The sequence below is a fragment of the Giraffa tippelskirchi genome, chromosome 9 (genome assembly GCF_054371585.1).
Source record: "Giraffa tippelskirchi isolate mGirTip1 chromosome 9, T2T-mGirTip1v1.2.pri, whole genome shotgun sequence".
Classification (NCBI taxonomy): domain Eukaryota; kingdom Metazoa; phylum Chordata; class Mammalia; order Artiodactyla; family Giraffidae; genus Giraffa; species Giraffa tippelskirchi.
In genome coordinates this window covers 112,706,083-112,722,918 of record NC_137283.1, presented here as the reverse complement: position 1 = coordinate 112,722,918, position 16,836 = coordinate 112,706,083, and the positions used below count along the sequence as shown (strand labels likewise).

Below are 16,836 nucleotides of genomic sequence, written 5' to 3'. Positions count from 1 at the left end.
CTTTCTTTTGCTTCCCATTTGCATGGAATATATTTTTCCATCCTTTCATTTTCAGTCTATATGTGTCTTGAGATCTGAAGTGGGTTTCTTGTAGACTGCATATATATGGGTCTTGTTTTTGTATCCATTCAGCCAGTCTGTGTCATTTGGTTGGAGCATTTAATCCATTTACATTTAAAGTAATTATTGATATATTTGTTCCTATTGCCATTTTCTTAATTGCTGGGGTTGATTTTGTAGATCTTTCTTCTTCTCTTGTATTTCTTGACTATATAAGTCCCTTTAACATTTGTTGTAAAGCTGGTTTGGTGGTACTGAATTCTCTCAAATTTTGCTTGTCTGAAAAGCTTTTTATTTATCCATCAAATTTTAATGAGATCCTTGCCAGGTACAGTAATCTTGGTTGTAGATTTTTCCCTTTCAGTACTTTAAATGTATCCTGCCATTCCTTTCAGGCCTGCAGAGTTTCTGTTGAAAGATCAGCTGTTAAGTATATGGGGTTTCCCTTGTATGTTACTTGTTGCTTCTCCCTTGATGATTTTAATATCTTTCTTTCTGTTTAGTCTTTGTTAGCTTCATTAATATTTGTCTTGGCATGTTTCTTCTTGGATTTATCCTGTATGGGACTCTTTGCACCTCTTGGACTTGACTGACTATTTCCTTTTCCATGTTGGAGAAATTTTCAACTATTATCTCTTCAAAAATTTCCTCATACTCTTTCTTTTTCTCTTCTTCTTCTAGGACCCTAACAATTCAAATGTTGGTGCATTTGATATTGTCCCAGAGGTCTCTGAGACTGGCCTCAGTTCTTTTCATTCTTTTTACTTTATTCTGCTCTTCAGAAGTTATTTCTACCCTTTTATCTTCCAGATCGCTGATTCATTCTTCTGTTTCAGATATTCTGCTAACTGATTCCTTCTAGAGTATTTTTAATTGCAGTAATGGCATCGTTTGTCTCTGTATGTTTGTTCTTTAACTCTTCTAGGTCTTTGTTAATCGATTCTTGCATTTTCTCCATTTTGTTTTTAAGGTTTTTGATTATCTTTACATTATTCAGAATTCTTTTTCAGGTAATTTGCCTATTTCCTCTTCATTTATTTGGACTTCTATGTTTCTAGTTTGTTCCTTCATTTGTGTAGTATTTCTCTGCCTTTTAATTATTTTTTTTTAAACTTATTGTGTTTGAGGTCTCCTTTTCCCAGGCTTCAAGGAAAGTTGAATTCTTTCCTTGAGAAGGTTGAATTCTTTCTTCCTTTTGGTTTCTGCCCTCCTAAGATTGGTCCAGTGGTTTGTGTAAGTTTCGTATAGGGTAAGATTTGTGCTGAGTTTTTGTTTGTTTGTTTGTTTTTCCTCTGATGAGCAAGACTGAGTGTGTTGGTAATCCTGTCTGCTGATGATTTGGTTTGTTTTCATTTTGTCATTTAGATGAGGCATCCTGCACAGGGTGCTACTAGTGGTTGGGTAATGCCAGATTTTGTATTCAAGTAGTTTCCTTTGTGTGAGTTCTCACTATTTGATAATCCCTAGGGTTAGTTCTCTGGTGGTCTAGGGTCTTGGAGTCAGTGCTTCCACTCCAAAGGCTCAGGGCTTGATCTCTGGTCAGGAACAAAGATTCCACAAGTGGCCTGTTATGGCATTAAGTGAGATTAAAACAAATATCCAAAAATGAGAAACCAAAGATGAACTCCAGACAAATGGCAGTTACAAAATTAGCCATTTAATAATTAAAATAAAAGAATATACAAAATATACATATACATCCACGAACAAAGTCAAAACAGTCCAACAAAAATAAAGTACAGTAGACTGACCCAGTGAACAAAGGAAACTGAAAATTATATTTACCAGTTAAGAACAAAACTAACTGAAGCACAAACTGGGAAACAAAACTAAAGCAAGGTGCTAAGTGGGGAATAAAGCAATGAAAACAAAACTAAGATATATGTTGAGAGGAAGGGAAAGAAAGTAAAGAAAGAATAGATATGCAAAGTTAAATAGAGGTAGATGAAGAAGATTTATATATGTTAAAGATTAACTACAAGTGGAAAAGAACAGTAGGAAAGGAAAACAAAGGAATAAATGTATAAAAAATATAATAGGTTTAAAAAATTAACAATTAAAATTGTAAGAAAGAAAAGAAAAAAAAAAAAAACAGAAGGAGAAAGACAAAAGGAAAACTTTACAGAACCGCAAAAGCCCAACATAGAGGCAGAGGTTTATAACAACAAAAAATGTGACTGAGAAAAAAAAAAAGCAAAAAACAGAAAGCTCAAAAGCTTAATTGGATTTCTTAGTGTCAATGAAATCAACAACTACAAAAGAACGGGGAAAACAAGGGTGGGGGGGGAATCCAAAATAATCTATAGAACAAGTCAAAAAATAAGAATAATAAATGTTTTTCTTGAATCACTGCTGTCAGAGTCCTTTCCCTCACTGAGAGTCACAGTCCACCTCACCTCCCCAGGATGCCCTCCAACCCTGTGCTGATCTCTGGACCTACTGTGGGGGCAGCTCAGATTCTAATCTGGTCCTACTCCTATATTTTCTTGCCTCCAATGTCCACAGCTCTCAAAACTAGTGTGTTTTCTTTTGTGGGAGCTCTCGGTGACCTTTTATATATTCCATAGACACAGGGTCTGCCTAGTTGATCATGTGGATTTAATCTGTAGCTTGTACAGCTGGTGGGAAGGTTTTGGGTCTTCCTCCTTAGCCATACAGCCCCTGGGTTTAAATTGTGGTTTTATTTCCACCTCTACATGTATGTCGTCCACTGGGGTTTGCTCCTGAGGCTGCCCTGGAGGACTTGGGTTTGCCCCTGTGAGGGCCAGGTGTGGAGGTGGTGCAGCTGCTTGGGTCACAGGGGTTCTGGCAGCACCAAGTACTCAGGGGTTTGGTGGCTAGGGCAGCAGAAAATATAGTGCTCTAGAAGGGTATGGCAACCATTATTGACCAATATGCCCCAGTATTCTTGCCTGGAGAACCCTCCTCCCTGACAGAGAATCCTGGCAGGCCAGTCTACAGGGTCACAGAGAGTTGGACATGACTGAAGCAACCCTAAGTGCATAGATGTGATGTAAGACTTCTTTTGCCTGTGGCAGCTCTGCCCCAGTGAGAGTTAAGCATGAAGTTGGAGCAGCTGCTTGGCGTGCGGGGACCCTGGTGGCACCAAGTGTGCAGGGACACAGTCTGCCTCTGCCACAGGAGTTGTGGCCCTATCAGAGTCTTTTTTTAAGCCTCTTGTAGCTGGCACTCAGAAGGCCTCTTTGACCAGTCTTTCTCTGTAGCTTGGCCTGTTCAGGCACTTAGAGGGCTCCCTTGCCTGGGGTCCTTCTCTATTGTTCAGCTCATCAGGTACATAGAGGGGTACCACTGACTGGGGTCCTACTCTGCAGTTCAGTGCATCAGGCACTTGATGGGCCAGCTTCTCTATTGTTCAGCTGCCCATTCTGGCGTGTGGGGAGAGAGAGGCTATGGTGATGGCTCCACCCACCACCATGCGTGACTTAGCAGTATCACCTTGCTTCCATGGCTGCCTGGCTTTCCTCCACAGGCATTTCCCACTATGATCTCCTCCCTCACATCCCCTCAACCCATCTCTCTGCAGTCAACAGCAGCCCTCACTCCAGGACTGCTCCACAATCCCCAAACTCCAGCTCCCAGCTCCTGTGGACCAGTGTTCCTGTCCAGTTATGTATGGTTGCAGCAAGGACTGGCTGATTCTCTTTCCATTTAGGCTGCCACAGATCAGCTCTTTCACTGTCAACCTTAAATGTTTCTTCTCTGACTCGGACAGTTGCCCTGATGTGGGGATTGGATCCCTGCTTCAGTTCCGCCACCTTCCGAGGGCAGAGCCAGTCCTACTAACACTCCTGTTTTTCCCCCACTTCCTTCATCCTACTGAGTTTTGTGTGGTTCTATATACTTTTCCACTGGTCAGGTACTCCTGTCCTCTCTCAGCTGGTGTTCTGCATGCACTTCTGTATCTGAAGGTATATTCCTGATGTATCCATGGAGAGAGATGTACTCCACATCCACCTACTCCTCTGACATCTTGTTCTCCTTCAATTCATTTTTAAAAGATGTAGTCTCTCAATTCTTTCAAGCTGGAAATTTATTTGCTGCTCTTGTAGAAGACTTATGAAACAAAAAAATAAATACGTAAAAAGAATTATTCTATGAGTACTAAAGTACTCACTGCTCAGTTTAAGAGAAGTTAACTTAAAATATAAAAGTCCTCATGTACTTTGTCCTGATACATCTCTAGTGACTCATGTAATCTGTGTTCCAAATTTGATGTTTATGGCTCATTCATAGTTCTATACCTTTCCCATGTATATATAGACATCAAAGCAAATGTATTATAGTTCTTGATACTATAAAATATTTTAAAAATCTATCATACTTTTGTTAAAATAAAATATAAAATAGAGACAAAACTTGAAAATTCCATGAGCAGAAAAAATTATTTAACCCCTGTAAGCAGAACCAACTCTAGTTTATCTCATGAAGAAAAAAAAAGGTTACTTTTTGCAAATGCCTCTGATAATTATAAAATAAATTTAAGACATCTTCTGAAGATAGTATAAGATAATCACTTTTAACTAAGTCCCTGCTATCCAGAAACTCCACTGAATTAACCAATCATTGTAAAGCTGAAACAACCTCCTCATTTTCACTTTAGAAGCCATTCTATAATGTCATACCTCTGAGCGTCACATCAGTTTTGGGTCTGAAAACTCCCAGTTTGTTAACTTTCCATTCACATACAATATATTCCAACTAAATGCTGTTTTCCTGATCTAGTTTTAATTGTATCTATTTCTGGAATTCTAGCATTGTACCTATTTTTCATTCTTCCTCTTTTTTTTCACTTGACATTATCATGTTCATGAGTTCATTTATGTTGACACATGTGATTTTGGTTCACTGATTTGCACTGCTCTGTGGTGTATCATTATGTTGAACATGCATGAACAGTGGAAGTAAACACAAAGTCACCTCATTTCTGTCTTTCCATGTCACTTTAAATCTTCTGTGTGATTTTACTACTTCCCAAGAGAGAATGTGAAAAATTCTGATAGATGCTATGACTTAATGGAAACTGTAAGTTACAGTTTCATTTCACTGTGTAAAATGTCTAGTCATGTGTAATTATCAAAGTCAAAATTTAATTAAAAGTTTTGACTTCCCCTCCCTCTCAGCTTGTCTCTGTGTAAGAAAGAAGCTTGCAGTTAGGCAAAAAGGAAGATCTGGCATCTTCTTAACCTTTAACTCCTCCCCTCTCAATTCCCTGGAGTTGGAGACACTACCTTTCACACATAAGGGAAAGTCTAGGAGACTTGCAAAGTTTCTTATCCCAACAGTTTTGAACAACTAAGCCAAAGCCAACAACGGTAACTTCTAGAGTTTTTAATATGATTACAATAACCCTGGTTTGTTTCTGCCACAATTATGTCATTTAATGTTCAGTTCAGTTCAGTTCAGTCGCTCAGTCGTGTCCAACTCTTTGCGACCCCGCGAACTGCAGCACGCCAGGCCTTCCTGTCTTACAAGTTTATTAAAACAATATACTGTCATTGTTATTAGAGTGAATACTTGGTGTCTTCTGTGATAATCATGTGTTTTTTTTCCTTTTCTCTTTTCTATTTTAGTCTATTGCTATAGTGAAGAACAAAGGTTTTCAAATGATAAAATACTTTTTCAGATCTGTGATAAATCCAATTTGTATGTCTATAGATATAGATTTTACAAGTACATATTCTGTATTTTTACATGATTTTCCTCCTTCTAAAGCTCTAAATAGTTGTATACTAAATAATCTCTTTCTATCTCATTGTGTTTCATAATTTCCACCTCTCATTTACTCTGTGGTTTAAATTCTATGTTTATGTCTACCAGTTTACTAATTCTCTATCTATCCATGTTTAATTACTGTTTATCTGGCATAAACTACAGCCATCTAGCATGACTGCAGCCATGAAATTAGAAGACACTTGCTTCTTGGAAGGAAAGCTATGACAAACCTAGACAGTGTATTAAAAAACAAAGACATCACTTTACCTACAAAGGTCCACATAGTCAAACTATGGTTTTTCAAGTAGTCATGTATGGATGTGAGAGTTGGACCATAAAAAAGACTGAGTGCTGAAGAACTGATTCTTTGGAACTGTGGTGGTAGAGAAGACTTTTGAGAGTCTCTTGGACAGCAAGGAGACAAAACCAGTCAGTCAGTCCTAACGAAAATCAATCATGATTACTCATGGGAAGGACTGATGCCGAAGCTGAAGCCCCAATTCTTTGGCCACCTAATGCAAAGAGCTAACTCACTGGAAATGACCCTGATGCTGGGAAAGACTGAAGGAAAAAGGAAAAGAAGATGGCAGAAGAGGAGGATGAGATGGTCGGATAGCATCACTAATTCAATGGACATGAACTTGGGCAAACTCCAGGGGATAGTGAGGGACAAGGAGCCCTGGTATGCTGCAGTCCATGGAGTTGCAAAGAGTCGGATATGACTTAGTGACTAAACAACATCTAGCATATTGCATTTCTGGTAAATTCTCAAAATTCTATTGGTTCTTTTAAAAATATACCCTTTCAATTTTTACAGCTTCTTGATTTTTAGTTATTGATATATTTCTTCATTTCTTTAAATATACTAAACATGATTTTATATTCTATATTCCCTGACTAAAATTTCAGGATCTGCAGATATTGCTGAGGTATTATTTAAATGACTCTTACTCTTGTCATCTTTTTCTTTATGTAACAAGTGATCTTTGATAATGAGTTTATATTCTTTAGAATTTTACTGTAATGAATTATTTAAGGCCTGGATTTAAAGTTTACCTTTCCAGAGATGTGATCCCTGAACCTTGAACCAATCCCAGTTTTTCACTGTTAACAACAAATTGAGATTTGAGTAGTAGATCTTATTTTTCAAATTTATTATTTCAAGGATAAAATTTATCATTTTCAAGTTATGTTTCTAGACTGAAGTTTATATCATTATCACTGTTACTTTTTTGGTATCTTCATTTCTCATCTGGTTGTTATTCCTGAAAAATCAAAGTTTCAAAACCTCAAAATAGTAAGAAATGACTTTGCTATAAAGGAAAGATATTCAATCATCTGATCCCACATTTCAAGCTGTGTAAAAAAGATAAAAAAGATACCAACTTACACTTGGTATATTTTCTCATAGCTTTCATGTATTGATATTGAAAGTAGTTTTACCTAACAGCTCTATAATTTTGAAAATCACCTGTTTCTTTGGCATCTTACAGAAATTTTTTTCTAAATTTCCTGCACCTATTGGTTTTGTGAAAGTTTCAACTCAAATGTTAGGAGAACTAAGCTGTATTTTTGAGTCTCAAATAAGGAACTGAATAATCAATATATTATGTCCTATTAAAATCCTAATTAAAAATCAAATTCTAAAAGTGATGACAGTAATGGGTAATATTGTTGAAAAATAGAGCTTGGACAGATATTAAAACACTTTGAAAAATAATATCTATTATTTTTTTCTATTTCCATATAGCTACAATTGCAGTTTTGTGCTGCTTCATGAATCAAGTATAAAACTTGTTTTTTTTTCTTTTAAAACCTCTAATGATTTCTTTTAAAACCTCTAACCTCTTATAAAAATAATAACAATAATAATGATGGTGACAACTCACTCTGTGGATTTTAATTTGAAACTCATTGAGTATAAGATTCAGAGAAATAACCTACAAATTCTAAAGAAAGAAGAAGTCCTGGAGTTTAAATGTCACATATGGTAATGTATGAGATAACTACTTGTGGTTTAGTTGGCACTCGTTCCCCTAATACATCTTAGGGGAACGTGTCACTAGTAGAGATACTTCATGACTAAGCATGTCCAGCTATGAAGTCAGACTATGTGAGCGCGATGCCTACCAGCTGAGTGACCCTCAGCAAGACCCTAAATCCTGCCAAGCTTCATTACCCACACCAGATAAATGAGGATAATAATAGTACCTATGTCAGAGAAGCACTGTAAAGATATTAGGAGGAAATATTTTGAAATCTTCAGCATAGAGCCTAACACAGAATAGTGTTCATATGGACCTTCGTCTCTTCAGACTCTAATACAGTCAGGAATTTTAGGGCTTAGTCTGGGAAAATAAGCCCAAATATTGAAATGGAAGCTAGTGCTTTAGTCAACATCACATTTATTTAGCCAACAGTCTTCAGCTAACTGCTCTTCCTGGTTTATCATTGAAACAGCTTCACAGAGAACAAGCAAAGAAAACTGGCTGCAGGCCAACAGGGTGGGGAAAGCTCACCATGTGCCAGACCACTTGCTCTGCCACATTCTTCCTTGCACAATATTTCGAGCGCCTGAGGGAGTTAGTAATTGAACTCATTGGTTTTGTGTCACATAGATCTGGTTTGTCAAAGATCAGATTTGATCATTTAGTATTTAGTGATCAAGAACAAGCATATATTGGTAGGCACATGGCCTGGAACAAAGTAAAAACTCAGTAAACACTAGATATAGTTTGTTACTTTGAATTTATTAAGAACTGATGCAGTTTTCTCTAAATGCACACAAGAAATTTTATGTGAAAAACAACCCAGTTGTAAATTTTGTTCAGTCATCCAGTATAACCCACCAGTGTTATGTTATGTCTTGCTCATGTTAGAAGTACTTGAACTGTCAGCACATTGCGTTTGTTACAAAGGATGTAACATTTTTATTAAAGGGTGTTCCCATGTAATACATTTCATTCTTATAATTTCCCTACTTGGTAGGACAAAATGCACTGCCATTGTACCACAAATGAGAACACTAATCTACCAACTGGCTGAGAGATTCAACTAAAATCACAAAACCCAAAAATCACCAAGGTGTCTGGCCCTGACTCTGCTTCTAATGAGCTTGTCTTTGTACATACAAAACTCCCTGCTCTACCTAAAAGCCCCACAGTATCATTCTTAGAAACAAGGGCAATATTATGTGAAATGTCAAAGTACATTCAAACCCACACAGTGGTTTGAATATAAGATGATATTATGTGATATGAAAATCATGGCCAAATCTAGCTCAAGCTTCTCTGTAAATGAAGAAAGATGATTTTTCTATACAACTCAGAAAGAAAAGTGCCAGAAAATTTTTTTGTTACAGAATTTTTTTTTTAATTTCCTAAGGAAAAGAAAGTTTTATTTCCTACTGCGAGAGAAAAGAATTCTTAGAGGAGAATGTGGCAAGAGTCACAAACTTTAAATCAGGATATTTGGGTTTAAATTCTCCATTTAGTACCAAGGAACTGAAACTTTTCTTAATGTTTTGCAGCTGAAGACCTCAATATATTCTTTGTAAAGTTATACCAGAAAGTCTGAAGGTCTTTTTCAGCTCTGACACTTTCTGTTGCTACAGTTCTTCTACATGGAGGGCCTCTGTGAAATTGTTAAATACAAGTAACGCCTCAGCTGAATTGTGGCTCCTATAAATGCATTTCTCTTAATAATGGAATTCTTCAGTTAATTGGGTGTTAGCTCAATTTATCTTTTCCTATCTGTTCTCTCACAACTTTTGTTTTGCTAACTCTCTCTCACAGATTCTTCTTGCACAGTTGTCTCTCTATCCCTAGTCCTCCCTCATCTTTTTAAGTTCCATACTATCCTCTTGCATTTCTAGCTATAAAGTATAAGGATTATTCTTGTTTTGCAATCTAAACAATCACAACAACTTCAGCGCTCCACATTTTTAGAGCAAAGAGATAGCCAGTATCACAGTTTTATTGGAGAGTCTGAATAATGGGTCCAAAGACATTCACATCCTAGCATGGACAAGTTATGTTACCCTACATGGCAAGAGGGATTTTCCCAATGTGATTAAATTAATGATCTTGAGGTAGGGAGATTATCCTGATTATCCAGGTGGACTCAACATAATCCTAAGAGTCCTTCTGAGGAATACAAAGGATCAGGAGAGTCAGAGTCAGAAAGAGAGATGTGACTATAGAAGCAGAAATTGGAAAAGTTTGAAGACACTACATGGCTAGCTCTGAAGCTGGTGCAAGGGGTCACAAGCCAAGAAATGTGGGCAGCTTCTAGAAGCCTGATAAAACAAGGACATGGATTCATGCTAGGGCCTCCAAGAAGAATTCACACCTGCTGAGCTCAGTTATACCAATTTAAAACTTCTGACAGCAAACTCCTGGATTTTAAAAGTTGCCACGTGTGGGCTGATTTGTTACAGTGACACCAGGAAACAAGTAGAGAGCTGTCTGCTCTTCTCAACAGTGTAACTCCTGTGTAACTTGGACTCTGGCATAACTGCTGGTTCCTGAAAGATTTTACTTAAGAAGCTGTGTGTATTTCAAAATTGTCCAGAAATGCTCCAATTCCTAAGTTAATCAGGTAAAGAAAAAAAATTGAGAATACTTTACATTGTAACGCAATTTGCATTCCATGTATATTCTCCTTAACCTACTGATGTCATAATTGATGTTCTCAGGTAATCACAATGAGCTAGTTTACAAGAGATTTCTAGATAATGCTTAAAGTTGTTTGCAAACTTGAGCTTATGTGGTTATATTGTAAAAACAAATTAGAAATCACTCAAACCTATCAATTCATATCTACTTTCCTGAAATGTACTCTGTATGACTCTGATTACAGTATACATCATCTTAAATTTCATTATCTAATATACATCTAAGTTTCTCTGAGTTACTGATTACTGATAGGGTCTTTTCTAACGAGTCAGCTCTTTGAATAAGGTGGCTGAAATATTGGAGCTTCAGGTTCAGCATCAGTCTTTCTAATGAATATTCAGGATTGATTTCCTTTTGGACTGACTGGCTTTACCTCCTTACAGTCATAGGGATGAGGGTTCCTATGCAATTGATACCATTCTAATAGCAGAAAGTGAAGACAAACTAAATAGCATCTTATGAGGGTGAAAGAGGAGAGTGAAAAAGCTGGCTTAAAACAACATTAAAAAAACTAAGATCATGGCATTTGGTCCCATCACTTCATGGCAAATAGATTGGGGAAAAAAGTGGAAACAGTGACAGATTTTATTTTCTTGGGCTCCAAAATCATCAAGACGCTTGCTCCTTGGAAGAAAAACTATGAAAAACCTAGACAGCATATTAAAAAGCAGAGACATTACTTTGCTAACAAAGGTCCATCTAGTCAAAGCTATGGTTTTTCCAGTAATCATGTATGGATGTGAGAGTTGGACCATAAAGAAGGCCAAGCACTGAAGAATTGATGGTTTCGAATTGTAGTGCTGGAGAATTTTGAGAGTCCCTTGGACAGCAAAGAGGTCAAACCAGTCAATCTAAAAGAAATAAACACTGAATATTCATTGAAAGGATTGATGCTGAAGCTCCAATACTTTGGCCCCCTGATGCGAAGTGTCAACTCATTGGAAAAGACCCTGATGCTGGGAAAGATTGAGGGCAGGAGAAGAAGGGCAACAAAGGGAAAGATGATGGGGTGGCATCATGGACTCAATGACATGAGTTGGGCAAACTCTGGGAGACAGTGAAGTATAGGGAAGCTTGGCATGCTGCAGTCCATCGGGTCACAAAGAGTTGGACATTACTTAGTGACTGAACCACAACAACATGCACACCTAAATATTTCAGAAGCATGGGATTAGTTCACATGGACTTAAGAGATGAGGTGGGAGAAGTAAATGGGGTCAAATCAAAAAAGCTCTGGTCAGTGCTGAGGAATTTGGACTTTATCCTATAGGACACAGTAAGCCAAGTGAGTACTTTAAACAGAAAAATAGCATAATTAGTATAGTGTTATAAACACCCTATATGGATGGATGATAGATTTGAGGGATATGGTTATGAGGCAAGAATAATCCAAATTTAGAAGCTGGTGTAACACTTTGGTTGCAAATGATGAGAGTCAATGGTAACAACTACGGAGGGGGAACCATTTGTTAATTGGCATAAAGTGAAGGGATGATGATTGTCCTTCCCCATCACCATTATCACAATACCAACTTTTATAATCTAGTAGTCATTAGAACCACCAAACAGGAGAATAAAGAATGATAAATTTCATTTTAAATGTCTCTCTGAAAAGCAAAGAATAAGAGGAAAGGTCAAATAGGTGGTTGACAAAGCTTGGTTTGAAATGTATTGGGGGCATTAACAGTACACAAATGACTAAGAGCATCTGACTTTTAGAGAATTGAATTTCCAATTTCAGTAAAGACTGGGAAACATTGCTTAGTCTCCATGAATCCCAGTTTTCTCCTTTATAAAATGTGGATTATAATCCCAAATCTCATAAAGTTTCATATAGTTCTTATAAAGCACTTAGCATTATACCTATCCACAGAAAAGATTTAATAAAAAGTAGTCAACTGAGATAAAGTCACAACAATAACTGCTACAATAGTATTACACAGGATGATTAAGAGGATGAAAAGAACAAAGCCACAAGGTCACATTCACACTTATGGTGGGAAAACAGGAAATCAATGAGAATATCAGAATGCAAGTGGGAGACAGAGAAAGAAGTAAGAGAATCAGTAGACTATCAAGTAATGGAAATTTTAAGGAATATTGTTTGCATTTAGCTTCTCTGCCCAACATGGAGAACAGGACAGAGGCATCACTTTACCAACAAAGTTTCATAGAGTAAGCTATGGTTTTTCCAGTAGTCATGTACAGATGTGAGAGTTGGACCATAAAAAAGGCTGAGCACCATAGAACTGATGCTTTCAAATTGTGGTGTTGGAGAAGATTCTTGAAAGTCCCTTAGACAGCAAGGAGTTCAAACCAGTCAATCCTAAAGGAAATCAACTCTGATTATTCACTGGAAGGACTGATGCTAAAGCTCCAATACTTTGACCACCTGATGTGAAGAGCTAACATATTGGAAAAGACTCTGATGCTAGGAAAGATTGAAAGCAGGAAGAGAAGAGGAAAACAGAGGATAAAATGATGGGATGGCATCATTGATTCAATGGATATGAGTTTGATGAAACTCCATGAGATGGTGAAAGACTGGGAAGCCTGGTATGCTACAGTCCAAGGGGTCACTAAGACTCAGGCAAGACTTGACCAGTGAAAAATAGGATCAATGACATAAACAGACTAGCTGGATTTCTTTTCTCAAGTCTTTGAATCTTGGCACTAAGATTCTATGATTCAAAATCAGGAAAAACTAATATCCACCCTTATTCAATCTGTAAGTGGTGACCTCACAAATCCATTTGGTAGCCTCAATATTTGTCCATTTCTGAGTTTACTTCCCAAGTCTCCCAACTTTTTGTGTGATATCTTTCCCTGAGGTTGATATGTGTTGCTTGCAAGTGAAAAATTCTAAAAAGAAAAGAGCAGTTACTTTCATTTAGGCTAAAGTAAAATGCAAAATGGTTGTCTGAAGAGGACTTAAAAATAGCTGAGAAAGGAAAAGAAGAGAAAGGCAAAGGTAAAAAGGAAAGATATAAGCATCTGAATGCAGAGTTCCAAAGAATAGCAAGGAGAGATAAGAAAGCCTTCCTCAGTGGTCAATGCAAAGAAATAGAGGAAAACAACAGAATGGGAAAGACTAGAGATCTCTTCAAGAAAATTAGAGATACCAAGGGTACATGTCATCCAAAGATGGGCACAATAAAGGACAGAAATGGTATGAACCTAACAGAAGCAAAAGATATTAAGAAGAGGTTGCAAGAATACACATAGGAACTATTTAAAAAAGATCTTGATGACCTAGATAACCACAATGTGGTGGGTGTGTGATCACTCACATAGATCCAGACATCCTGGAATGTGAAGTCAGGTGGACCTTAGGAAGCATCACTACAAACAAAGCTAGTGGAGGTGATGGAATTCTAGTTGAGCTATTTCAAATCCTGAAAGATGATGCTGTGATAGTGCTGCACTCAATATGCCAGAAAATTTGGAAAACTCAGCAGTGGCCACAGGACTGGAAAAGGTCAGTTTTGATTCCAATCCCAAAGAAAGGCAATGCCAAAGGATGTTCAAAATACCAGACAATTGCACTCATCTCACATGCTTAGCAGAGTAATGTTCAAAATTCTCCAAGCTAGGTTTCAACAGTACATGAACTGTGAAATTCCAGATGTTCAAGCTGGATTTAGAAAAGGCAGAGGAACCAGAGATAAAGTTGCCAACACCTGTTGGATCATCGAAAAAGCAAGAGAGTTCCAGAGAAACACCTACTTCTGCTTTATTGACTACACCAAAGCCTTTGACTGTGTGGATCACAACAAGCTGTGGAAAATTCTTCAAGAGATGGGAATATCAGACTACTCGACCTGCCTCCTGAAAATCTGTATGCAGGTCAAGAAGCAAAAGTTAGAACTGGACATGGAACAACAGACTGGCTCCAAATTGGGAAAGGGGTACGTCAAGGCGTGTATTGTCACCCTGCTACTTAACTTATATGCAGAGTACATCAGAGAAGTGCTGGGCTGGATGAAGCACAAGTTGGAATCAAGATTTCCAGGAGAAATATCAATAACCTCAGATATGCAGATGACACCACCCTTATGGCAGAAAGTGAAGAACTAAAGAGCCTCTTGATGAAAGTGAAAGAGGAGAGTGAAAAAGTTGGTGTAGAGCACAACATTCAGAAAACTAAGATTATGGCATCTGGTCCCATCGCTTCATGGCAAATAAATGGGGAAACAGTGGAAACAGTAACAGACTTTATTTTCTTGGGCTGCAAAATCATTGCAGATGGTTTCAGCAGCCATGAAATTAAAAGATGCTTGCTCCTTGGAAGAAAAGCTATGACCAAACTAGACAGCATATTAAAAAGTACAGACATTATTTTGCCAACTAAAGGCCCATTAGTTAAAGTTATGATTTTTCCAGTAATCATGTATAGATGTGAGACTTGGACCATAAATAAAGCTGAGCGTCAAAGAATTGATGCTTTTGAATTGTGGTATTGGAGAAGACTCTTGAGAGTCCCTTGCACTGCAAGGAGATCAAACCAGTCCATCCAAAAGGAAATCAATCCTGAATATTCATTGGAAGGACTGATGCTGAAGCTGAAACTCCAATACTCTGGCCACCTGATGCAAAGAACTGATTCATTGCAAAAGACCCTGATGCTGGGAAAGATTGCAGGTGGGATGAGAAGGAGATGACCGAGGATGAGATGGTTTGATGGCATCATTGAGTCTATGGACATGAGTTTGAGTAATCTCCAGGAGTTGGTGATACACAGTGAAGCCTGGCGTGCTACTGTCCATGGGGCCACAAAGAGTTGGACATGACTGAGTTACTTAAGTGAACTGAATTGAAGGCCTCCTTGGTAGCTCAGGTGGTAAAGAATCTGCCTGCAATGAGGGAGACCTGAGTTTGCTCCCTTGGTCAGGAAGCTCCCCTGGAGAAGTAAATGGCTACCAACTCCAGTATTCTGGCCTGGAGAATTCCATGGACAGAGAAGCCTGGCAAGTTATAGTCCTGCTGCTGCTGCTAAATTGCTTCAGTTGTGTCCGACTCTGTGCAACCCCATAGATGGCAGCCCACCAGGCTCCGCCGTCCCTGGGATTCTCCAGGCAAGAACACTGGAGTGGGTTGCCATTTCCTTTTCCAGTGCATGAAAGGGAAAAGTGAAAGTGAAGTCGCTCAGTCATGTCCGACTCTTAGCGACCCCATGGACTGCAGCCCACCAGGCTCCACTGTCAATGGGATTTTCCAGGCAAGAGTACTAGAGTAGGGTGCCACTGCCTTCTCCAAGCTATAGTCCATTGGGTCGCAAAGATTCAACAAAGCGAAGGCTAAAATAAGAACGAGTATATCTCCATTGGATTTGACAATCAGAAACTGCAACCTGATTGTAGTGCATCATAAATAGTGTGAGAAGTAAAGTAAGAGAGAGAGTGAGTTTGGGATTTTCTTTGGGGGAAAAACGTATGAGAAGGTTAAAAAAAAAATCAGGTGGTGCTGTCAGATACAAAATGAGTATCTTCACTTTGTTTGTATTGTTTGGGTATTTTATTCTTAGATGTGAGACACAAGCATGTTTATAGTCAAAGAGAAGCCAACAGAGGAGATTATTTTAGGATATAGGAGAGAGAGGGATGATAAAGGGAAAAAGACAGGAAAAAGGCAAATGATAAAAGTAATGAAATATCTATTTGGATGGGATAACTATTGGACAGGCCAAAACACCATAACTCAGAGACTGGATATATTTAAAGACAGTATAAGTAAGGAAGCTAAGAAAAAGCATCGGTTGGCCTCAGTTTTCTCCTTAAAATAGGCACCAAGATCATAGACTAAGAATGAACATGTATGGGAAAAAGGTAGTTTCAAACTTTTGTAGAGAAATTTTGGAATTACTTTAAGGAACATAAGAGATAAACATGAAAAAGTACAAATAAAAGAATTGACAGAATGGTCTGAAACTGACAGTAAAATTGAGACTGCAAACATAGGTAATTTTTCAGCTTCCCAGATAAATGAGACAGAAATACAGATATCTGATCTAAAAGTTGGGATTTGTGACTAGATTTTTGTGGTCAAATGAAGGTACAAAAAAGAATCTATGAATTGAGGCTGGTGCAGCTTCATGATCAAAGAGAAGAAAAGAAGGAAAAGGAGGTTAACGGGGAATAATTGGGGAGGGTGGCTGCTGCTAGTTGTCTGTGATACATTAAGGGAGAGCAACATTAATTAACATAAAGTTAGTTTTATGTTGAATAGCATGTAGAGTGGAATGAGAACCTGAGAGATTTGGAAGCAAAGGTGGCTACAGAAGAGGGCACTCTGACTGGGAGTTAACATTGGAGAGGTTCCTGATGAGGACTAAGAATCTCCCTGAGACACTGAGAAGAGCAGAGACAGA

General features: G+C 38.0%; 1 long non-coding RNA gene across 1 annotated transcript in view; it reads right to left on the bottom strand.

The window, feature by feature from the left end:
• Positions 1–1,695: 1,695 nt before the first annotated feature.
• The window catches only part of LOC145521165 (uncharacterized), a 110,669-nt gene continuing 95,528 nt past the window's right edge, over positions 1,696–16,836 (bottom strand). Inside the window, exon 4 of the long non-coding RNA XR_014065188.1 lies at positions 1,696–4,134. This is a non-coding gene — a long non-coding RNA (uncharacterized LOC145521165). The remainder of the gene's footprint in view (positions 4,135–16,836) is intronic.